Source organism: Cetorhinus maximus, chromosome 4 (assembly GCF_964194155.1).
Source record: "Cetorhinus maximus chromosome 4, sCetMax3.hap1.1, whole genome shotgun sequence".
Taxonomy (NCBI): Eukaryota; Metazoa; Chordata; class Chondrichthyes; order Lamniformes; family Cetorhinidae; genus Cetorhinus; species Cetorhinus maximus.
Genome location: NC_135882.1, coordinates 9,614,866 through 9,639,562, shown reverse-complemented (window position 1 = coordinate 9,639,562; position 24,697 = coordinate 9,614,866). Strand labels below are relative to the sequence as shown.

Genomic DNA, 24,697 nt, shown 5'->3' with positions numbered 1-24,697 from the left:
CTAGCTAATCATTTTCTTTGCACAATCCATCAAATTATGAGGCCCTATCAATTGTGGATACTGCTGCTTAATGAAATTCCATAGAAGCTATTGATTTCCAATATTTTCATACAATTCACAGCTGCCTTGTCTGTTGGGTACAAATCAAGCCTTTGATGGACTCATTAGGATTCCCCTTTACCATCAGGCTTCCTCATTTCCAGCAAAATTAGAGAAGCCTTTGCCAGTTCACTTGACATCACTAAACTAATCTGTAACCTTTCAGGCTCAAATCAGTACCTGACAGGACAAACTGGCCCTCTGTTACTCAAATGTGGTCTTGGACTGACCATATTTATTATCTTCATACAGCATCAAGAAAGTATGGATTTAATGCTAGTCTATATAATGTCTTAAATCAATGACCATATCTTTAGAAATCTGAAGAGCAATGTACTCGTAAGCATTAACTAGGGTAAAGTACCTTTCAGAACTCAGCACGATTTAGTTAAATTAATTATTTCCTGTGTTACTAGAGAAACACAAAAGCTGTGCCATGATTATTACAAGTTATTGACAGAGACTCAATCCATTGAAACTTTGACTAACAGAGGAACACATTTTGAAAGATGACTTTCTGACAAACAAATTGCTGCAAGAATGATCACTTGTAAAAAAAGAGCCAAAATGTAAATCTTTTTGCAACAGGATATTTTTATGATGTTCAACGAAGCCTTCACATATTTTTACCTTGCTTGCAGCTGTTTTTAGCAAGGCATATGTGCAGTACTGGAAAGTGTCTTGGAAGGTTTAGACATTCAACAAAACAAATAAGTTCAATGCCTGTAATCTTTCAGACAAGAACATTCTCAGATGCCGACTTTTACCTATGCCTCAAGAAAAGGCTCAGCGAATTACATGCTAGCACTCTGGCAGAAAACTCACTAATTGGTTACCAATGTTTACCTATGTATATTGTAGGTAGCCTCCTCTCTGGACTCAACTTACCACTACGTGCCAAACAACAAGCATGTTTAATGAATAGAATAGTAATGTGCATTTGCTCAACTAAGTTGTTCTTCAAGAAGGATGAACTGTGAAGTACCAATTCCATCCACAGTGCAATTTCTGATCCGAATCATGCCTCTAATAAACTCTAATGTGCAGGCTCTGATTATTCAGTTGCTGTCATTTGTCATTATTCAGATTATTGGACATACAGCTACTCTCCACATTAGAAATTGCCTATAATTATTCAACAAACTGAAAACCACGAGCAGTTGTGAAAGACTCGTGTTTTGGCAGACGTTACTTTGAGAGAAAAATAAATTTGGCACTCTCCAATATTTTGGCTGGTTAGCCTAGTGTTTAGTTGAGCCATTCCAGGTATTGGCCTGGATGTTCCAGCCATGTAAGGTCTGTTTTTTTTTCATTCCGCTTCACCAGCAAGCTGCATGGCAGGCGTCCACCGCTGGCCAGGGTGACATGTGGCATGTAGCAACTGGTCTCAAACAACAGTGAGTTAGGAAAAGGGCACAATGGAAATTGGTGAGGGTTCCCGTTCCTGGTCACCCAGCCAGCATTGTTAGATTGTAGGTGCGTGTGTGTTGGCGTGTGGGAATGGTGATACTGCGCTTCGGACACATCATGACCCTCGACATGTCGTTCTGATCTCAGCAGTGCTGAATCAAAGCTTCAGCGCCTCCCTGCAGGGAAGGGATATCAGATTAGTGATATTGTTGTTACGTTGTCATGTCTTCACTTCCCAGCCGCCAGCAAAAAAGGGCATTAGCAGGAGTCTGGAAACAGGCTGTGAGACTGTCCTCTTGGCAGAAAACCCATGAGACCCACCGGGACCTTGAATATAATGGAGAGAAAACTGAGGCGGCATGTCCTTCATGGGGTGTGAACTGCTGATCAATACGTACAAAAATGAAAGAACTCTTATAAAGCGATTGACTTACAACAGCATTAACTGGTGCACAATACAGAGATGACGCTGTGAAGTAAGAACTAACATGATATGCATTTCTCTTTCTGATTCTTGATGAATATATATGTATAGTATATGTATATGCCTTAGAAGCTTTACAGCTTCAGATTTAGCACCATATTTGCTTATTTACATACATAAACACTGGAGACGGTGGCATAGTGGTAACGTCACTGGACTATTAATCCTGAGGTCCAGGCTAATGATCTGGGGGCAAGGGTTCAAATCCCTCCATGGCACCTGGTGGGATTTAAATTCAATTAATAAAATCTGGAATTAAAACCTAGTCTCAGTAATAGTGACCATGAAACCATTGTTGATTGTCATAAAAACCCATCTGGTTTATTAATGTCCTTTGGGGAAGGAAATCTGCCATCCTTACCTGGTCTGGCCTACATGTGACTCCAGACCCACAGCAATTCTTAGCTGTCCTCTGAAATGACCTAGCAAGCCACTCAAATCAAGGGCAATTAGGGATGGGCAACAAAAGCTGGCCTTGCCACCAACGTCCACATCCCATGAAAGAATAAATAAAAATACGTTACGACAGTGACTATACTTCAAAATGACTTCTTTGGTTGTAAAGCACTTTGGAGCATTCTGGAGTCATGAAAGGTGCTGTATGTCATTTATTTTTAACCCCAACTTAATACAAACTTGTCCTCCACAGTTTTCTCTCTTGTCATTTTTACACAGAAATATAAATCTTTACAGCTCTGGATGCCCAGTATAAGCAATGTTGATGGCACATTTCAAGAGAAGGCACATACTGCATGCAGTATTGCAAACATGTTATCAGAAGAGACTGCTCATATCATGTGTGGTGTGTTGGACCACGGAGTGTGGGGCCACAATTTTCTCACAAAGTCGTGACTTTGGCATTCAGTGGCCTTGAAGTTGATATGAACGGAGGCGGGCTGCTTCTCTCAGGATTCGATGACTTGAATTTCAGTTAGTGGCAAACACTCATATTCTGTACTTTTCTATCAGTTGTTGCAAGGATGGTATGGAGAGTGTGCTGTGAACAACATCCAGTTAGCTGAATTAGGAATGATGTATAGCTCATTTTTGAGGGGGAAACCTAAAGATGTGAAATGAAAAATAAAAAAGCGGGCCCAACGCCTTTCGGGTGAGGTGAGGCCATGTCTGGTCTGGCCTGCCCTGCCAGTGGATGTAAAAGATCCCACAGCACTATTTAAAGAAGAATAGTGGGCTAACATCTATCTCCCAAGCAACACCTAAAGAGCAAGATTATTTGGCCATAATCTCATTGCTGCTTGTGGAAACTTGCCATGTGTAAATTGGTTGACGTGTTTTCCTACACTACAACAGTGACTACTTCAAAAGCACTTTGTTGTTTTAACACCCTTTGTGATGCCCCGAGGTTGTGAAAGACGCTATAGTAATTCAAGTATTTCTTCTGGGAAACACTTTACAAAAAAGGTTAAAATTTGAAATGGTTTGAGAAACTGTAGGACTGAAAATGTAGCATTAATAAATGTAATATTACTTCACCAAGAAGCAATATAGCACTCTTGTGAATAGGGGATGGATCAGTTTCTCTTTAATAAGGTTTCAGTAAAAAAAAAATCCCCACACTGAATGATTTCAAATTCACTTTTATCCAATACTGATAAAGGTCCACTACTGCTTTATTTAATTTATCAAGAATGTGCTCTATCTTTCTGTTGAATAGTGACATATAAAATAATAGGCAATAGGGAGAGAGTTGCCAGACTGTAACCCTGTCTTGAGATTCAGGTGAGGTCAAATGGTTTTGAAACCCTTTTTGGAATCTTGAAATTGCATTACAGGTTGTAAATCTGCCTTTGGTATACAGAATAGAGAATTTGCAACAGTTGATAAAAAATAATTATTAAAAAATATTGCTTAAAACCTCCATCTGGCGAAGCGATTTAGCTACATACATGAAGCAAGACAAATGTCAATCACAGAATTACAGGAACAAGGAATATTATAGATCTTTGGTGCTACCAGAACTGGAGAAATGCATCATCATGTGACAGGTATAAAGTCATTGCAACCTTGTAATTAATTTTTACCTGTAACATAGAATCATAAAATTGCCATCGATGGAAAGAGACCATTCTGTCCATTATGCATGTGCTGGCTCTTTGAAAGAGCTATCTAATTAGTCTCAGGTCCCTGCTCTTCACATCCACATGAATTCTTTTCAAATATATATATCTAATTTCCTTTTGAAAGCTATTGGGCATGATTTTAACTCTGTGTATGTCAACGAGTTTTGAGTGAGTTAAAATTTTTCCTGTATGAATCTGCTTCCACCTCCCTTTCAGGCAGTGCATTCTGGATCATAACAACTCTATGTTAAAATAAAATCGTCCTCAGCTCCCCTATGGTTCTTTTGGGGGTTAAATCTGCATCCTCTGGTTACCAACCCTCCTGCCAATAGAAACTGTTTCTCCCTATTTAGTCTATCAAAACCCTTTATAATTTGGATGCTGTTTTTTGCCAAAGAGTTCACTGTGCAGCTTTCCCACTATTTTCAAATACGCTCCACCAGCTTAGCTGTTGTGGCGACAATATCACTGCAGTACTGCCAGGGTTTTCTGGACATGCGACATCAGGCTCCCTCTTAGCGTTGAGGGGTCCAGCCAGAAGCCTGCTTTACATAGCAAGTCAGACACCACCTTGGAAAATGGATTGGGGTTATGGAGGGTTCAAAACTGCAGGCAGAACACACTATGCTATCCTGACAATGAGGAAGATACAAGCTTTTGTGTGTTTCAAATTCCTTGCTCCAACATTTATTTTGAGTGTGTTAATTCCTCTGCTGAAATAACACAGAAATTTCAGCAGAATGTGTGAAACATTCATATTGTAGCATCCCATAGTGCAAATTCAGAGTTGAGACCTTTAGGCAAATTTTAATAATACAGGTGGAGGAATTTCAACAGTCTATTGTCCCAAGTATACGCTGTCAAAAATTGATTAGTTTTACTGTTGCAAACATCTATTTGTGGAATACGTGAACACAAAGACATAGAAACAGAAAAGTTGTGTCCCCCTTAAATATCAAAGTTAGTAAATGAATGCTAGGGTTGTTGCAATCCACAGTAAATAACTTGGAGTTGTGCACAGAAAGAAAACTCTCCAAGTTTGCAAATAATACCAAACTGGGCGGCATTGCAAACGTCAGGGAACAGACTATTCAAATAGGGAAGGACATAAAGAAACTGGGGATCAGGACTGGTAGATGGAGATGCCATTAAATATCACCAAATACATAGCCAGAACAACAGTGCAGAAGATGATTACACTATTAGCCGCCAATTCTAATTGAATTTCTGTGCATTTTAGAATGGTTGTAACTCTGAGATATCTGTTTTACTGCCTCAATTTTGGCGCCTTCTTTCACCATGGTTGCAGTACTTTTGTATCAAAAAAAAGCTTTTGAATTTCAGACCCAAAACAATATCACATTCAACAGGAAAACAAATAGTCTCAAACTTAGAAAAGGGGGAGTAAAAGGCAGTTTAGATTAAACTATTTTATGCATTGGTTGGCAAGCATACACAGCCTGATTGTATCAGCTAATCCAAGAGAGAGCTAGTTAAGTACCTGGTAAAAAAAATTGATATGGCGTCATGAGAAATATTATGGGATATGATATTTCCTAGACACTGAGACCAGCCAGCCCATTCCAGGCCTGTACATTCCTATGTTCCTACAATCACCCTTTAGGGAATTACTGCAATTGTTAACTGCAGGCTGTGATATTCCACATTAATCACCTTAACTAAAACCTTTCGGATAAAATACTGAAATGTTAGGTAATGGTAAGACTTTTATTTATTCATGGTCAATTGATTTAAGGGGCAAAATAAAACACGTGACTCTCTAATGAATAGATCATTTGATCAGAGAATCATAAAATGGTTGCAGCACAGAAGGAGGCCATTTGGCCCATCGTGTCCGTGCTGGCTCTCTGTAGGAACAATTCAGCTACACCGCCACCCCTGCCTTTTTCCGTGGTTCTACAATTTTTTTCTCTTCAGATAAATATCAAATTCTCCTTTGAAAGCTGCGACTGAATCTGTCTCCACCACAGTATTAGTGCATTCCAGGTCCCAACCACTCGCTGCATAAAAGAGTTTTTCCTCATGTCGCCTTTGCTTAAATTCCATCAATGAAAATTTACATAGTGGGGAAAAAGTGTGCATTTATGTAGTGCCTTTTGTGGCCTCTGGAAGTCCCCAAGTGCTTCATATCGAACGAAGTACTGTTGAATAATGGTCACTGTTGTACTAGGGAATCACTGCAACCCATTTGTGTACAGCAAGCTGTCACAAAAAGCAAAGAAATAAAGGACCATATAATCTATTTTGATGGCGTTGAATCAGGGATAGATATTGGCCAGGTCATCCACTTCTTCAATTAGTGCCGTGGCAACCTCTACACCGGCTACCTGAGGTGGCAAATGGGGCCTCAATTTAATGTCTCATTGGAAAGACAACACCTCTGACAAGCCTCAATACTGCATTGTTAGCCCAGCTACAAATTTCTCAAGTGCAGCTTGAATCTATAACCTTCTGACTCAAAGGTGAGTGTACTATCACCGAGCCCAGGCTAACACTGACATTGGTTATCCAAAAACTCACAAAACAGAAGATCAATATCTGAGCAGCTAGGTGATGAATTATAATGGTTATGTTGTATTTGGTACAGTTATTATTTCTGATTGTGTTTGTTATGTCAAGATGAAGGATCTCAGTGCTGGAGAACAGAACCTAATTTATCACCAAGCATTCCCAGGTGAAAAAAGAACGGATCATAAATGCAGATTACAGCTTCCTCTGTCCAGAACAACAAGATGCCTTAAACCCATTGCCAGAAAAACATTCTCACCTCACTAGTGCTTATTTTCCATTCCCCACACAAGGTATCTTTGTGATCGCTTGTGTGAGATTACCAGCTAACATCAAATTACATCCAGTTTTGATAGGAACTAGCAGCCATTTGAAAATGGGGGCTAAAGTTCCTCTGTTCACTTGGAAACTAAGAAATGCTTTCTGGTTGCTGATCATGAACCTCTAAGGAGAATATGGCAACACACATAACTGTGATGCCGACGAAAAAATAAGTTATATATTAGCACATCAGGATGCACTTACAGTAATATAAAGTCTTATAAAGATCCTGAAGTTGCTCCTAAGCTACATTCCCTCCATAAACCTTAAGTAAAATGGCAATGAGGGAGGACGCAGTGAGGTCGGTGCACTATAAACATTTATAACGGTGTCAGGATAATATTTCTGCATGGTGAGGAAGGGTTTCGTACACGCAGAAGGGGCATGTGTGGGAGTGCATCATAAAAATGGGTGAATGTTCTCTGTGGGGATGAAAGGATCTCTCAGGGAATGGAGAGAGGAGAAATTACACAATTGCGGGAAGAATAGCGAAGACACGGCTTTGATATTACCAAAAAGTGCCAGCACCAGATGATAACATGGATGATAGAAAGTTGTTCAAAATATATACAAAAAGGTACTTTTGGAGAAAGGAAAGCTAACGAAAAATGTAGCAAGTAAGGTATTAGAACTAAAAAAGAGGATTATGTAAGTGACGTTATAGCAAGATGGAAGAGAGAACATCATGCAAAAAGTGATTTCTCTGTTCTGATGAAAAGTATGAGAAATTTCTAATATCGTATAATGGGGCAAACAGCCTTGTTTTGAAAACAACTTGCCAATCAGCGGAGGCTTTGGATGCTGGAGAAAAGCAAAGAAGTTATTTCATGTACTACATTGTTGAGATATTCAACAATTTACATTGATGTTACCTTAATGGCTCCACAGCCAATGATTGGGCGCAAGAGCATAATAAAGCATATGATGAGAATGCAATACCCATAGGATAAATGTGCTTATATACTCATAATGTACCATCTGTTAACTTTTGAGCAAGGAAAACACTCTACTAGAAACTAAGGAGCAAATTCACCAGAACACCAACCATCACACACTTGATCCATTCTCATGGGAGGGCCAGTAAGAATGCTATCACTGAGGTGATGACTAGCTCCAGTTTGTTATGCCTGGTGATGAAAGTTTAAAATCCAGTTAAGCCTGTATGGCTGCCCTAGAAATCCAGCGCCTGGACCAAGCAAATCAGAAGTACTTCGGGGCACTTTTGGCAATTAGCCATCAGCCTGGCTCTATTAGAACTTGGATAGGAAGGAAAGAGAGAGAAAGAGAGAAAGAAAGACCATGTGTTAATATAGCACCTCTCATGACCTCAGGGTGCCCCAAACGCTTTTCAGCCCATTAAGTATTTTGTAATGTAGAGAGACACCAAAGCCAACTTGCGCACAGCAAGGCCACACAAGTAGCGATGAGATTCATGACCAGGTCATCTGGTTTTACTGAGGTTGTTCAAAAGATAAATATTGACCAGGACACTAGGAGAACTCCCCTGTTCTTTTCCCAATAGTGCTATGGTATCTTCTACGTCCACCTGAGAGGGAAGACTTCTCATCCAAAAGATCACATCTCCAATAGTTCAGCCCCGGTTACATAAATGTCTAGAGTAGGGCTTGAATGAGTCCCTTTAACTGGGAGGCAGGATTGCTTTCACTGAGCCAAAGCTGATACCGGGATTTACTATTCAATGGCATTCTTTCTACTTGGCTTCAGATAACCTCTGAAGCCAATACCCTAGAACATACCCGTGGAAGCTTGATCATGCTTCATTAACTTCCTGCAGCACCTCTATACACATTCTGGGGGTCCTTGGATCTGATAACCACCTCTGAAACTCTTTGAATGTAGCTAGGAAGAGTGAGTTTCCATATACAGGGCATTCACTCTATACTGTGCCTTGCTGAGATATAGGGGGGAAAAAACCATACAATCATGTTAAGGTCCACTACAAATAAAGGCACTTTGCAAGAATTAGCTTGGGATGTGACTGTGGAACTAAAGGAGAATGGAGTACTGAGCACAGTCATAATGAAGAGGGGCTTCAATGGGGCTGTTTCATGAGGGGGCAGCTGATGCCACCCTTTAAAGATCAGGCATTAGTGGACCTGTTTTGTAATTGAGGCTGATACTGTGGCCGGAGCATGCTGACTACTCACTTGAATCTTTGGGGCATCTGGTTATGACTTGAGTCGTGTTTGCACAAAGATGGATGCCAAAATATAGATACGGTGTTATTACTCACAGCGATATATTGGAGGTCCAGCTGCCAGTACTGGGTGTCCACCATTGAAAAAGTGGCAACATCAATGGCATTTAGATGGGGACCACAGCTGTACAAACCATAGGGATAGTGGAGGAATGTCTCAGAGAATGACACTGTTGCTATGGAATCTTTGAGGTACAAACCTGACATAAAGTTGGGTCACACAGTGAGCTGTGGAGACAGGAAGATGGGCAAAACTGTGGCAGATTGAGCTCAATTTGGAGAAGCCATCCAAATTGGATCTAAGAAAGACAAATCATAATATTTTCTTAACCGTGAGAGCAAAGGGACTTATTTGTCCTTGTACACACAAATTGCTAAAAGCTATTTGCACAAGTAAAAAAAAGGCTAAAAGTCTTTACCTCAAAGACAAAAAACAGGAAGACAAAAGTTAGGAAGTTATGCTTCCCTTCTTCAGGGCCTTGGTCAGACCTCATCTAGAGTGCTATGTTTCATTTTAGACACCATACCTCAGGAAAAATCTATTTACCCTAGAGGGGCCCAAACTCCAGACTAGGTAAAATAGGGTGGAAGGAGGTTCATGTGGAGCATTAACACAAGCATTGACTTGTTGGGCTGAATGGCCTGTTTCTCTGCTGTTAATTCTATGTAATAAATTCCAAGGTGGGCTGGCTTCAACGTACATGGGGAATAGTTACAGGCAATCATGAGAGAGGGATACAAGGATACCATAAAGGCCCAGCGTTCTGCATTTAGGCACAGTGGTGGGCCCTGTGAGAATATGCCTTTCAGTATTGACAAGAATGGACCAACAGCTGGTTGGTCATGTCAGCTGGATTTCTGTTTCACTACCTATTGCTGCACACTGATAGTCAGCATCTCTGTGGGCAAAGTGCCCACAGGGTCTCCAGAAAAAAATGTTCCTATTATAGATGTGACTTCATCAGGGTCTCTTGTAAATAGAGTTGCTGGACTTTCTGTATTGCATGCAGTCACTTGAATTTAGTTGGCCACCAGTTCCATGATCTCAACCAAGAGGGTTTATAACAGTGGGCATCATGAGCTGAAAAATGCAATTTTAAAAAAAGCATATATATTTGTTCATGGGATATCAGCCTCATTGGCAAAGCCAGCATTTGTTTTCCATCCCTAATTGTCCTTGAGAAGGTGGTGGTGAGCTGCCACCTTGAACTGCTGCAGTTCATGTGTTGTAGATACACCCACTGTTTGCTGTTTTGGAGGGAACTGAATGGCTTGCTAGGCCATTTCTGAGAGGGCAGTTAAGAGTCAACCACACAATTCTGTGTCTGGAGTCACATGTAGGCCAGATTCGGTAAGGATGGCAGATTTCCTTCCATAAAGGACATTAGTGAACCAGATTTTTTTAAAATGACAAAACAGCAGCTTCACAGTCACCATTACTTAGATTGGTTTGTTATTCCAGATTTATTAACTGAATTTAAATTCCACCAGCCACTACAACAGGATTTGAACTCAAGCTTCTTGTAGTTTGAATCTAGTCTCTAGATTATTAATTCAATGACATTGCCACTACTCTACTGCTCACAGTCACACTGAAAATGGGAGAAATTCACACACAAACAACAGTAAACAAATAAAATGTGCAACCAAACACATCCCCTTCTCCCCTTTCTTCACAAAAACAAATACAGCAATAGTAGAACAGAAGATTCCTCTGAACTAAACACAGTACTATTACTGCTATACTAATAATTCTAAATCTTCAAATGACTAATGCCACGTCCACTCAGGCACTGAACACTCACTTTTCAAAGTGCAATTGTACATTGGGTGGAGGTCCATTGATTGGCTTGATAAAGGCCTTAATAAGCAATAAATATTTGCTTTACAATCATTTTGCTGAACTTTGTTAATTCATTTCTGGAGGAGTAGACAAATAGTTATTAGTGCTTTCTCTCCAAATTATATATATATATATATATATATATATATATACTCACATTTTTTCACTCAATTTGGCAAGCACAGGAGTTTTAACCTTGGTTTAGACTGGTCAAATTCATTTCATTTACTGCTGGCAGAAACTCCTACCACATTAGTCAGGGTTAGAGATGAAAAGATATCTGTGCCAAAAAGCTCTCCATTTTGTACATTAAAAAATAAACTCTTCTAATCAGAATGATTTTAAGATCCTTGTCCTTACTTTGGAATCACTCCAAGGCCTCACTCCACCTTATCCCAGTAATTTACTCTCGCCAAATGTCTCCTGTCACACGCACCCACTGGTGCTGAGATACCATTACTGGCTGTTCACTGCTCCCACTTGGAATACTCTGAGATGCTCCCTTCCATTTGAGCAGCACTGTTGAAATGTAAATTGTTGAAATTATGACTAATAATTTACTGCCAAAATAACAGCGAGGCTCATAGGGGTCAACTTTATTTATGTACAAATGATACAGCTGAACAGAAACGCACAGTTAAATGTCAAAATCCCAAAACTGCAGTCTGAGATGTGCCTCTCCATTATTGGCTTTGCAAAAATGGCATCTCGCTGCCTGCCTCAACATTGAAATGTATTGAACGGCGTGAAGTTTCTGTGTTTGTGCAGTAGATACAAACTGAACCGACCACAGAAAATCAAGTCTTGCCCATTTAAAATCAAAGTACTCTTTTAGTGACATGGCAAGTGTTAATTACTGTCAGTCAATCTCTCTGGCTTTGAAAATTAACTGTCGTGGCGTCTCATTCCTTCAGGTTTTAATTGTTGACGGAGATTTTAAAAACGTAAAATATAAAATTAAAATAAAATCCTTTTCCATTCTGTCACGTTTATCTCTTTATCTCTTAACCCTTTTCCTTCCTGCCACATTTATCTCTCTCGCACTTAATACTATCTCCCTTTTTCCCCTCTTTATTTCTTTCTCTGTACATGATTCAACATTGAATTCACCCATTTGACTTTACAATCCCTTCTCAGTGCTTGTGCTGTTAATTTCACAGTCCTTCAATCTGATTAGTTAAAGAGATACACAGTTTCCTGCCCTGTTCATTCAAGTCCTAGATGCCCTGTTTCCCCATGCTGCGATGCTACCAGCTTGTACTTTCAACAGCTTGCCACTCAAAAACGTAAAAACCTAAACGTGCAAGGACAAGTATAACTTAGAGCAGGCACCATTAGGATGCTCTGTCACAAAAAATCATGGCCCATTATTATGAATGGTCACATATATGTTTTATTGCTTATTGGTAAAAGGTACAGGGTTAAAGATATAACAGCATGCCGAAGCTCTTGGTGTATGCACAATTGTTTGAAACTCTCAATTTACAATTTAATTTCTTCTTGAAATTCTTTTATCCAATGGCGTAGTGGGGGTTGTGGTGAAGGAGCTGGGGGGTGGGGAGGTGGGAGGTGTGGGCGAGAAATCCTTGCCAGAAATGGGAAAAAATGCATCACTAGCCTGTACGGTCAAGCTGAATATTTAGTCCACTCTCTGCCAGGAACAATAGTGGCCTGTGCAATGAGTAGCAGCATTTATATTTGCGGTAAGCAGCACTGCTGGCTCCCGGGGCACCAAGGAAAATCATTACTTTATTCACCGCACCTCGGGAGGAACGCAAGCACTAGCTCATTTAAATTGGAGCGTGGCCACTGAACTCAAAGCTCACATCGACCGGGGCAGTGGTGGAAGTGCTCCAATCAGTCTTGGCATTCCTCAACGAGGGAATGAAACAATCGACCCATGTTTTTGTGCTTCTGATCTCTCCTCAGTTACGACTCCTGGAAAGTCCATGTGTGTGAGTGTGTGTACGTCCAGTGCAGAGCAATTCAGACACGGTTATGAATGCTTGCCTCCCCTACCCCTGCCATCAGTCAAATAGCCTCTGTATGATCATTCATGAAGAGTAGTCACTTGCAAGGGGATATCAGCGTTCATAAAACCCTAAACCAGCAAGAACCCAGGTGAGAAGAAAATGGAGCAAAATGTTGCTTAATAGTAAACTTCCATCAGAGACAAATTAGGACTTCAGAAAATAAATTAGCAATATACTACCTAGTATTAAGTGCTTAAAAAAATTGCACCAATGCTCCAAAAAGGAAAAATAAGCCACAATCCTGTTAATTCAATAACTTGGTATGAGGTTTAAAATCTGCCCCATATTTAAGCAAGACATAAAAAAAAACACATTTTTTTGGACACTGCATGTTTTGGATAAGAGACAAAATAGCTTACCTAAAAACCTCTTCATGCAACCTTACAACACCCACCATTTCTATACGGCATTTTACAGGAATCCTTTTGAGATAGAAATCTTTTTACTCTCAAGTTTTCTTAATGAATACAGTATTTACTTCCCTGGCAGACACCAATATAATTCATTACCTTACAAGAAAGCCCTCTTTATTAAATGTTTCTGTAGACCTCTTAATGCACAGTATCTATTACCTAATGCATACGTATGATCTGTAGCACTAATGTTGTTACCTAAACTGACAGAGCACAGAAAGCTCCATAAATGACAATAGCCATCTTGCTCTGCATACTACAGTAGTTGTTTTTTAATCTCTTCCCCCATTTTTCACTGTTAAGTCCACACTGGCTGCAACCTGCCATCATGCTTAATGCTCTGGGCCATATGGCTGCTACAGAGTCATCGACTGTCACATAGTAAACTGCCCAATAGTTGGGTATGCTTCAGTGGGACTGGGATCAGAGTGATGCCAAGAAGTTTTTCTTCCCTTCATGCCCCCCATCCCCCAAATGCTTTTCCTCATAAGCTGAAGTGTCCATTGTGGTGCAGTGCACCAGCCAGTGGCTTAGGTCAGAAGCTTTGATGCCTTAAATCAGAACTATTAAATTCAAGAAACTTGGATTATGGTTCACCACTAGAGCTTCTAAACTCTCCCACCGTGGGAATGTAGATGCTCCTTCAAAGAACCTATGTTTGTGCTTTGGCAAATCCCCTGTTCATTTTTCCAAATGTGGATTTTCATTTTTTTGGGACACCAAGGTGAAGGGCAAACTTCCATGATGCAATACACTACCACAGCTGAAAAGAGTAAAAAAAACACAGATTTGGTAAATCTGGGAGCAGTTAAAAGGTGATGCCCAGCTTGGGTTTTTAAGAGTCTGAAGAGATAGTCAACAAGCTATGATGTTTGTAACCCACGAGTTATGGAGCAAAAGACTGCGCAATCAGCTTTAAGCAGCATGGAGGGATGGGGGTTAGAATAGCACGTAGCATGGTATCTTGTAGCTGAAAAGAACAATGCAGGAAAGTGCAGATCAGCATGAATGAGGGCACTGTTAATGAAAGAGAGTGAGAGGGACAAGTGAACTCATAACAGAGAAAGACACGTTAGCGGGCAGTGGTGAGAGAAGGATTGACTATCAACTGACCGGATTCTTCTTCTATCCTATCTAGGGGTGTCAGAGGTGTTAAAAGACCCCGCCCTGGATAATTTGTTCTGAGTTCAGCTTTGTATAATTTAAGAATGATTACGCAGAAAAGAAGTATTTGGCATGAAAGAGGAAACCGAGCGTTTGGGTAGCTTTAGTAATGGAGGAAGTGTGAGAGCTTTATTTGAGGTCAGAGGAGATAATGAGGACAAGAATGTTGACAGATGAGAAAGGACTAAAGGTGACGCCATTAAAGTTAATGGGACAGAGCTGGTAGGCTTGCAAGAAACATAAGCAAAGTGAGCTGAAGAATTGAAACTAAATTTTCGTCGCTCCATTGAAGATGGGTGAAATGAACTGATTTAGCCATTACAGTGTAAAAGCATGGAATGATGTGTATACTGAAGATCTTATGATCTGAAGGACATTGATGACTGTAGAGTAGAATTGTCAACAAAATAGGTGGATAGATTGGAGAATATGTGGAGGAGGCCATTATACAAAAGAGGAATATAGTGGGTTATAGCACAGACCCAAGGAGCTGAATCACGGGATGGGCCATATGCTACAGCACAGATAGGATAATTTATGAGGAAACTGGATAGTCATGAACATAGCTTTGGAAGCAGGTCACATGATAACTTCTTAGAACTGCACAGTACCAGACCCTGTCAGAGATTTTGGCGTTGCTCAAATCAATGACAGACAATGCACCAAAGTGATCAAGAAGAGTTCCAGAGTTGCATCACATAGCAAAACCGTCAGCAGTGGATCAGCCACATGAAAAAATTTACATTGTCACTCATGGATTTGGTCATGATTTTTAAGTTGATGCACTGTTTGAGAGTTAACAGCAGACTCCTATTCCTTTGGAGAGCACTAAGGGCAGTAGGGAAGTAGATCAAAACAGGAAAGAGTGAACATCTGCTTACAGGGTAAATCAATTATGAGTACATTTCTAAATGGAAGGAAAAATGGAGTGAGAGTTAGAAAGATTGAAAGGATGAGATAGAGTAGGGTTAATTTGAAGACATGTATTTTGATCGGAGGGATCGGAGATTTTATTGGAGTTCAGAGAGCAGAAGAACTGACAGACTAGAGGTGATTAAAACTCTGTCACGATGGTTGAACAGGTCAAGAAATGGAGGAACGATCTTTAATGCACTCAACAAGAATAGAGTTTGAAGACAAAAGTGAACCAAAAATAAAGTGCATATGAGAGTGGTGAAGCAGAAACAATCAATGATTTGGAAAGGAAATGGGATGGGTTCTGGGTTCGGGCAGGGGAATGGAACGGGCTGTATTGCTCCATGGAGAGCTGGCATGGATCTGATGGGCTGAATAACCTCCTTCTGCACCAGAAATGAATCTAGGACTAGATTTTTAAGATGGCGGGGTTTCCCTTCCCACCGTCTGAAGAGTCGGTGGGGAACACATCCCCACCGATACTGCCTGCCCCGCAGCTACTTGACGCTCCAATGAGCATTAATTGGCTGGTGGCAGGACTTCCGCCCCTCATGGGAGGAAGTCCCACCTTAGAGAGCTACTAGCCAACCTGATTGGCCAGCAGCTCTCTAGTCCCTGCAGTGCCAGACGCTGCAGTGGACAGGACTGGGACTACAAGCAGTCCCCAGAGCTGAAGTCCCAAGGGTCCAGGACTGGGTTATTTTGAGGGTCTTGGGGCAGGGAGAGAAGGTGAGGCCTGCGGGGTTGGACAGAGGGAGGAGGCTGGGGGGGGTGGGGGTGGAGGGGTGACCTGCAATGACTGAACCGTATGGGGGTGGGGGGGCACCCAGTGTTAAAAGGGGCCTGCTGATGGAGACCCCCTCCCCCCCCCCTCCCCCTCCACTTCCCGCCCGAGGCCTGAACTGCCCCGGAACTCCTCCCACCAGCCTGAAAATTGAGGCTGGGTGGGAAGCGGCCCTTTAATGGTCAATAATCGGGCCTCAACTGGGGCAAGGGTAGGCAGGCTGGCCTAGGCCTTGCCTGTCCCAATGTAAAATTGCGGAGAGGTTGGGGCAGGTGGGAACCCAGCGTGAAGCCCAACTGAACAATTTTAGGTTCACCTCCCCCCACCCCCACCCCCACCCCCTCCCCTCCCCTCCCCCCAACTACAAAGCTGCTGGCGGCGGAATGTAAAATTCTGCCCATATGGGGGGAACTTTGTTGCGGCGTCAGGGGTCTCGCCTGCCGGCTGGAGGCCTGGTGAGAAACCCGCGCTGCCTCTTTTCAGGAAGGCCTGCCAAACCAATCAGGCAGGGGTAAGGCCTTCTTCTGGAATCAAGACTCTGGGGCTGGAAGTTGGCAGGGTTCCGGTACGCCACTATCCCACCTAACTATGTGCCCTTCCTGCCTCCAAGCTCGCCACCAGTAACAGCAGGAGATTCTGCCCTGTGACTCTATAAAAGGGTCAGCTTTTCCCTTAGCAGAGCAAGGGATTACGACAAAAAAAAAAGAGTTGAAAAGCAAGATGCTTAGAACTTAGCGAGGAATGGAGGAGTAATAACTGCTAAAGCCCAGGAAGACACTGGCTGATATACTTTCCCGGTAATATTATATTTAGTGGTAGAGTGTCAGGTATGGCAGAACCAAGATGCAACACTAGATTTGACAGTCAGAGAAGGGAGAGGTATGAAACCTTCCAAGTCAGCTGCAATAGCATCAATACTTCACTGGTGCTGACAGAATGACAAGGGTAAATGCTGCAATTGGACTAGGTAAAAGAATTCTCAAAGACTGTCAAAGTTGGTTCATTTCTGCAGCCAAATGACGAAGACCTGACTGATTTGTTGCCAGGTATTCTAGAAGAGGTAGACATAAGATAGTGATCAGAATAGTCTAATGAGACAGTTACGTTCTAAGATTTGGAGCTGGCAAAAGGAAAAAGAAAGGAAAGAACTTGCATTTATATTGTGTCCTAATGATTTCAGGATGTACACCCAATGAGGCACTTTGAAGTATAATCTTTATTGAAATGTAGGAGGACGCAATACCCAATTTGCACACAGTAAGGCCTCACAAACAGCATTGAGATACATGCCGGATAAGCTGTTCCTGTTAGAGATGTTGATCGAGGAATAAATATTGACCAGTGCACTGGGAGAACTCCCCTGCTCTTCTTTGAATAGTGCCATGGGATATTTTGCATCCATCTGAGAGGTAAATGGGGGCCTTTAGGTTAATCAAAAACAAAAACAGAATTACCTGGAAAAACTCAGCAGGTCTGGCAGCATCGGTGGAGAAGAAATCAGTTAACGTTTCGAGCCTTCATGGCCCCTTCGGCAGAACTGAAGCATAGTTAGAAGAAGGGAGAAATATAAATTGGTTTAAGGTGGGTGGGGGGTGAGGGGCGGTGGGGGGGGCGGTGGGGGGGGGGGGGGGGGGGTGGAGAGACATTGAGGGTGTGGTGATTGTGGAGGTGAGCAGATAATCAAAAGATGTCACAGACAAAAGGGTCAAAGAGGTGTTGAAGGTGGTGATATTTGTCTGAGAAAAGTGCTAATTAAGAATGGAAGACAGGATATTCAAAGTACAGCTCTAGTGGGGGTGGGGTGGAAAGACTAACGAGGTTTTAGTTTTAGATTTAAAAATAATGGAAATAAGTGGGGAAAGAAGAATCTATATAAATTATTGAAAAAAAAGCGGGGGGGGGGGGGGGGGGGGGGAAGAAACGGGGTGGGGATGGGGGGAGGGGGAGTTTAAGATCTAAAGTTGTTGAATTCAATATTCAGCCCGGAAGGCTGTAAAGTGCCTAGTCGGAAGATGAGGTGCTGTTCCTCCAGTTTGCGTTGGGCTTCACTGGAACAATGCAGCAAGCCAAGGACAGACATGTGGGCAAGAGAACAGGGTGGAGTGTTAAAATGGCAAGCGACAGGGAGGTTTGGGTCTTTCTTGCAGACAGACCGCAGGTGTTCCGCAAAACGGTCGCCCAGTTTGCGTTTGGTCTCTCCAATGTAGAGGAGACCGCATTGGGAGCAACGAATGCAGTAGACTAAGTTAGGGGAAATGCAAGTGAAATGCTGCTTCACTTGAAAGGAGTGTTTGGGCCCTTGGACGGTGAGGAGAGAGGAAGTGAAGGGGCAGATGTTGCATCTTCTGCGTGGGCATGGGGAGGTGCCATAAGTGGGGGTTGAGGAGTAGGGGGTGATGGAGGAGTGGACCAGGGTGTCCCGGAGGGAACGATCCCTACGGAATGCCGTCGGGGGGGGTGAAGGGAAGATGTGTTTGGTGGTGGCATCATGCTGGAGTTGGCGGAAATGGCGGAGGATGATCCTTTGAATGCGGAGGCTGGTGGGGTGATAAGTGAGGACAAGGGGGACCCTATCATGTTTCTGGGAAGGAGGAGAAGGCGTGAGGGAGGATGCGCGGGATATGGGCCGGACACGGTTGAGGGCCCTGTCAACGACCGTGGATGGAAAACCTCGGTTAAGGAAGAAGGAGGACATGTCAAAGGAGCTGTTTTTGAAGGTAGCGTCATCAGAACAGATGCGACGGAGGCGAAGGAACTGAGAGAATGGGATGGAGTCTTTACAAGAAGCGGGGTGTGAGGAGCTGTAGTCGAGGTAGCTGTGGGAGTCGGTAGGCTTGTAATGGATATTGGTGGACAGTCTATCATCAGAAATTGAGACAGAGAGGTCAAGGAAGGGAAGAGAAGTGTCAGAGATGGACCAAGTGAAGATGGAGGGGTGGAGATTGGAAGCAAAATTAATAAATTTTTCCAGGTCCCGACAAGAGCATGAAGCAGCACCGAAGTAATCATCGATGTACCGGAGAAAGAGTTGTGGGAGGGGGCCGGAGTAGGACTGGAACAAGGAATGTTCCACATACCCCATAAAGAGACAGGCATAGCTGGGGCCTTTAGGTTAATGTTTCATCCAAAAAGTAGCACCTCCAACAGTGCAGCACTGAAGTGTCAGCCTGGATCGCGTACTCATGTCTCTGAAGGTGAGAAAAGCTTTTTTAGAGTTGAGCTGAAATACTGGTCTAATTTGGGTAGGTTGACAAGTTATTAAAGGTCACTCAAAAGAACAAACAACTCAGAACTAGTGGAACCAGTGCTGACGATGAACACTGAAGTCATTAGTGATTACAGGAGAGGGAAAGCTAGATAGGACAAGATTAAATTTTGCTTGACAACAAATTAAGAATGCTCTAGGGAGCCATCAAGGTTAGGACATGAATAGACAAATTCATTTAGCATGGTGAAGAAGGGAAATTTTGACCACAAAGCATTAAAAATCACTGATTCAAGGAAGCTAAGTTAAGCAGCAGAGATGCAAAATAAATATAGTTTCAACTTGACTCAATCAAGGCAAAATACTGTGGATGTAAAAACAGACCTGAAATGTTAACTCTGCTTTCTCTCCCCAGATGCTGCCAGACTCGCTGAGTATTTCTAGCATTTTCTGTTTTCAGATCAACTTGACTCAAGCTATCACTCTTGCCTCTGGGTCAGGAGATTATAGGTTTGAGACTCAAATCAGGATCTCAGGGTGTAACTGGCATTCTAGCACAGTACTGAAACTGTGCTACTTTATCAGAGCTATTCTCCTTCAAATGAGTTGCGAAAGTTGCCTGCTTGTTCAGGTTGATGTTAATGCTGTAATAGGAAGTCATTAGGATTGGCAGTGTAGAAGGATTAGATCCAATTGGCTGAAGGACTCTCTTCAGGTTAGCCTATCTTGAAATAACATAAGCACATAATGAGCTGTGTTTATCTATGAGAAGCTCTACTCTTAGCACCTCATCAACTTGAAGCCCCCCCCGCCCCACACTGCCACCCAAGGCCACTCCTCTTTCACATTATCTATTCAGCTCTCCCCCAAAGTATCATCACTTTCTTTTTACCAAAATATGCCTACCCAGGTTTACTGGCATTAAATTCCATTTGCCACATTTTTGTCCATTCCATCATTTTATCAATACCTCCCTACATCTTCCATTGGCTCTTAGAATTATTTACTACGCCTCCTATTTTAGTACCATCTGCAAATTTGGACACCTATCTCTCTGGCCCCATATCTAAATCATTAATGTACATAGTGAACAGAACGTGACCTGGAACAAAACACTACGGGACTCTGCTCTCTGCTTTGGAAGGTATCAGAGCAGGCACATCAGGGAGATTTTGGCCCGTGCAAAGGAGGGTGTGGTCAATCACAGAGCATGAATGAGGAGGCGCAATGTGAGATAACAGTAGAGGAGCATGAAGCTGCTAGCTAGAGGTCCAGCACACATCCTGCTCCAATTGAAGAGTACAGGGATTCTTTCCTTGTGGAGTCTGCCTCTACTAGAACATTGCTATTGAAGCAGGATCATCTTACAGAGTCATTTTGAGGCTGTCCAAGGCAGAATGCAAAGTATTTTGGCAACTGTTGACTCTTGTCCCAAGATCTTGGTCAGGCCTCACTTGGAATACTATGTCCAGTTCTGGTCTCCCCACAAGGTGAGTGATATTGAGGCTCAGGAAAGGGTGCAGGGAAGGGCCAGCAGACTAATTCCTAGGAATAAAACATTTTGGTCAGGAGGATAGACTAAAAGGGTAAGGACTCTGCACTTTAGAGAAGCGAAGATTTCAGATGACCTGATAGAGATTTATAATTTGATGTAACAAGTAGATAATGTTTCAATTGACACTTTTTTCCAATGGAATAGATAAATGGGGGAGTGGGGGACCAGGGTTACGAAGGTCAAAACTGGGTTAGATCAGGAGGTGGTTCTTGGGCTCCTGGAACAAGCTGCAGCCCTCAAGTGAAGGGCGCAGATTTGCCCTTAAGCGAGGGCAGGACCTATTTCCAGTCGACAGACATCACCTCATCCAAAAGGTAGGCCCTGCAAGGATTCAGGGCAAGATTGATCTCCTGGACTAGTTCTGATTGCCAGCTGGGTCTGAAAAGGATTTCCTGGATTTTTTTTCCCCTCTGGATTGTCCTTGGTTTTTATCTGGTTTCTCACTTCTCCCTGGGGATCCCGTGGTTTCGGGTGGGGTGGGGAGTGCATATATTGCGGTACACAAAGTGTGGGACAGACTGGATGGAGCCGAGGGTCTATCTGTCTACCTATCTGTCATTGTTCGTATGTTTGTAGTATATGTGCAGTCACGCAGGATGGTTTCTTGGGTTTGTTGGCAGCCACAGAGGATGTGGGAACTTCGCTTTTAGCTCCTAAAATCATTGAACAGTAGAGTGCTAGAGGCCTTTCGGGTTCATCCTGCTTGTACCAGCTCTTTTGAAAGAGCTAGCCACTATGATAACCAAAGGATTTGTAGCAGAGGCCTAAGCGGTAAAGATTATTTCAATGTAAATGCCCAAACTATTGCTATTGAGGCCTTGGACTCCAGCACCCAAAAGACTCCCTTGTCCATTTTCTCATGACCTCATGGTTTTGTGAGAACATCTGTTTAAGTCATGGTACTGAACATTAACCACTGCTGTGAATCAGGAATTGTGCTATGCTGGAATATAAGGGGACCTCGACCCTACTAGAGTTCCTGGGGCCAAGGAGTTCGAGTAAAATGGGTGGATGGCTATGCCGGTTTGGATGTATCTTGGACACATGCTGGAAGGGAGGGTGATGTGGGTGGGTGGGACCAGCTTGCAAATGAAATAAGCATGGCAATCCGGAAGACACCAGAATGCTGGTGTGTTCCAGTGACTCCAGCTCAGATGGTCCCGTGGACCCCGCTAATGTCCCTCCAGCAACTATTCTTTTCTGCTGCCCACTGTGTTGGGGGCAGAGGAGGCCCACCGACTTTTTCCATTTTTTTTTTGCCGATGCCAGGCCTTTGATGGGGTGGACCACAATTACACCCATGGTGGGAAGTTATCCAGAGGGCAAAAATTTCAGCATCCTCGGGCACAGTCCCGTTTTCTGGTGTCACCAGTCGCTGTCTGCAGCACTTGGACTCCTGGAACATTCTGGGCTCTTGTGCTTTCTTTCAGTTTACTATCATATCCAAATGTTACACTGAACAAGTCTTGAGTCGAGATTTATGTTTCTACAATGTGTAATAGCTTGCAAAACTGGTGATAAAGAGTTAAAAACAATTAAATATTAATTCAGTCATTTTATCATCATGAGTGAAGCAACAACATTATGAATGTCACGGGGGTGAAGTTGGACTTATTTAATATTAAGAAACACGATTAGGATGTTTTACAAGCAACCTATGTCAGCTATACCATGCATTAGAATCAAAACAGGACTCCATCTATACTGTGTCAACAATGAGCTTGTATTACTCTTCCCAAAAGCTCCTTCACACCTGACACACATAAATACAGCTTTTTCCCGGGGTCTCACGAGGTGATACAAACAGTCATTTGATATTTATCAAGAAGTTCTCTATTACTGACTTCAATTGGCTGGAGTCATTCATTTGGAAAACCTTGGATCCGATTTGCATAAATGAGATCAAGAGGAAGGTGATCTGGTAGTGCAGGGAAAAGCACATTACCACTATGTTATTCGGCGTCCTTAGCAATTCATGTGTTTGACCACAAACAACCTCTAGCACCGCAACAGGAAACAAGCAGAGAGTAAGGACCCCTGACCCATGCCCGCACCCTCTCCCAAATAAACTGAGGGTAGCGATTCACTCACTAAATAAAAGCAGAAAATGCTGCAAACACACTGTAGATCAGCCAGTGCCTGTGAAGTGAACAGAACATTTATGATTTGGGTTTGGGTGCTCACTCTTCATCACTCACGAATTTTTGCTGAAATTTAATAAAGGATTTTTTCGGGTTACTCAGAATTTACAGGTAGAAGAGGGAAATGTTTAGTGATGAGTATAATTGCATTCTGGTAGCCCCGTAGTTTAACCTGGAATTTGCTTTGACCCCCTAACTGGAAGATAATAGGGTTGGAGTTTTGGGGCTAACTAGTGGTTAATAGTGCTTATCTACATCATGTTTAATAGGTGTCCATTGACCGAATCAGGCAACAGAAGACATTCTGTGAATCACAGCTGTTCTAACTATAGGTCAGTACAAATACCAGTTGCCTCTTTTCCCTCCTGGATCCTTTCCCTGTCTAAAAGCAAAAACCTAGTTACTGGCTTCAATGAGCATCACCTGCTCTCAATTCACTCTGAAGCTTGTCCTGGTTTAATCTGAAATGGACCTGCATTTCTAAAATTGTCACATCAGGCTGAATTTCATCAGGACTCAGCTGAAACATTAGATGGATCACCATCTGAAAGGTAAAATGTTTTACCTCGGGTGGGGAGATAGCTGGTACTGACTCAAACTCACTCAAAACTAGGATCAAGTCTGTCCACCCAAGGGCACAGGATTAGATATAGGCAGCAGCTGGGGAGAAGTCCAGAGTCAGCCTTCTTGGCCGTAGCAGGGTTCATTGAGGTGATCAGTGTGTGCAAAAATAATACTTGCATTCAAATAACAAAGCGTGCCAAGTTGCTTTGTAATTGAGAATCACATCTGAGCAGGAGCCCCCGAGGGGTTTCAGGGAAGTGGCCAAAGCTGCCATTCAAGAAGCAGGGTTTTAAACAAAATTTTGAAAGTGGGCAGAGATGAAATGGCTTGGGGCGTTGCACTCTGTGACAGCAAGATGGCTGGAGACTCTTCTAATGAGTACAGAACCAAGGGAGGGAGAGAACATAATAGTCTTGTGTTGAAATAAAAAGGACATGAGCAAGGGTACAGAGCTCGATCCAGTTACAAAGGTGACGATCTGATGATGACAAGGATGTTGAATTCAATGTATTAGGTGATAGGGAGCTGTCAGAGATTGACTACTATTTGTACGATAAGCGAATGGAACTTTATGTGGAATAGACAGTTTTTATTAATTATGGAATGTGCATGTTGCTGGCTAGGCCAGCATTTATTGCCCATCCCTAATTGCCCTTGAGGAGGAGGTGGTGGTGAGCTGCCTTCTTAAACTGCTGCAGTCCACGTGGTACAGGTACACACGCCGTGCTGTTAGAGAGGGAGTTCCAGGATTTTGACCCAGCAACAGTAAAGGACCGGCAATGTATTTCCAAGTCAGGATGGTGTGTGACTTGGAGGGGAACTTCCAGGTGCTGGTGGTCCTATGCATCTGCTGCCCCTGTTCTTCTAGATGATAGCAGTCATGGGTTTGGAAGATGCTGTCTAAGGAGCCTTGGTGAGTTGCTGCAGTGCATCTTGCA

At 42.7% G+C, this 24,697-nt stretch overlaps 1 protein-coding gene across 3 annotated transcripts in view; it reads right to left on the bottom strand.

Annotated features, from left to right (window-relative positions):
* LOC144679487 (sal-like protein 3) overlaps window positions 1–24,697 on the bottom strand; it is a 56,393-nt gene that overhangs the window by 17,346 nt on the left and 14,350 nt on the right. The gene's annotated exons all lie outside the window — the stretch shown is intronic.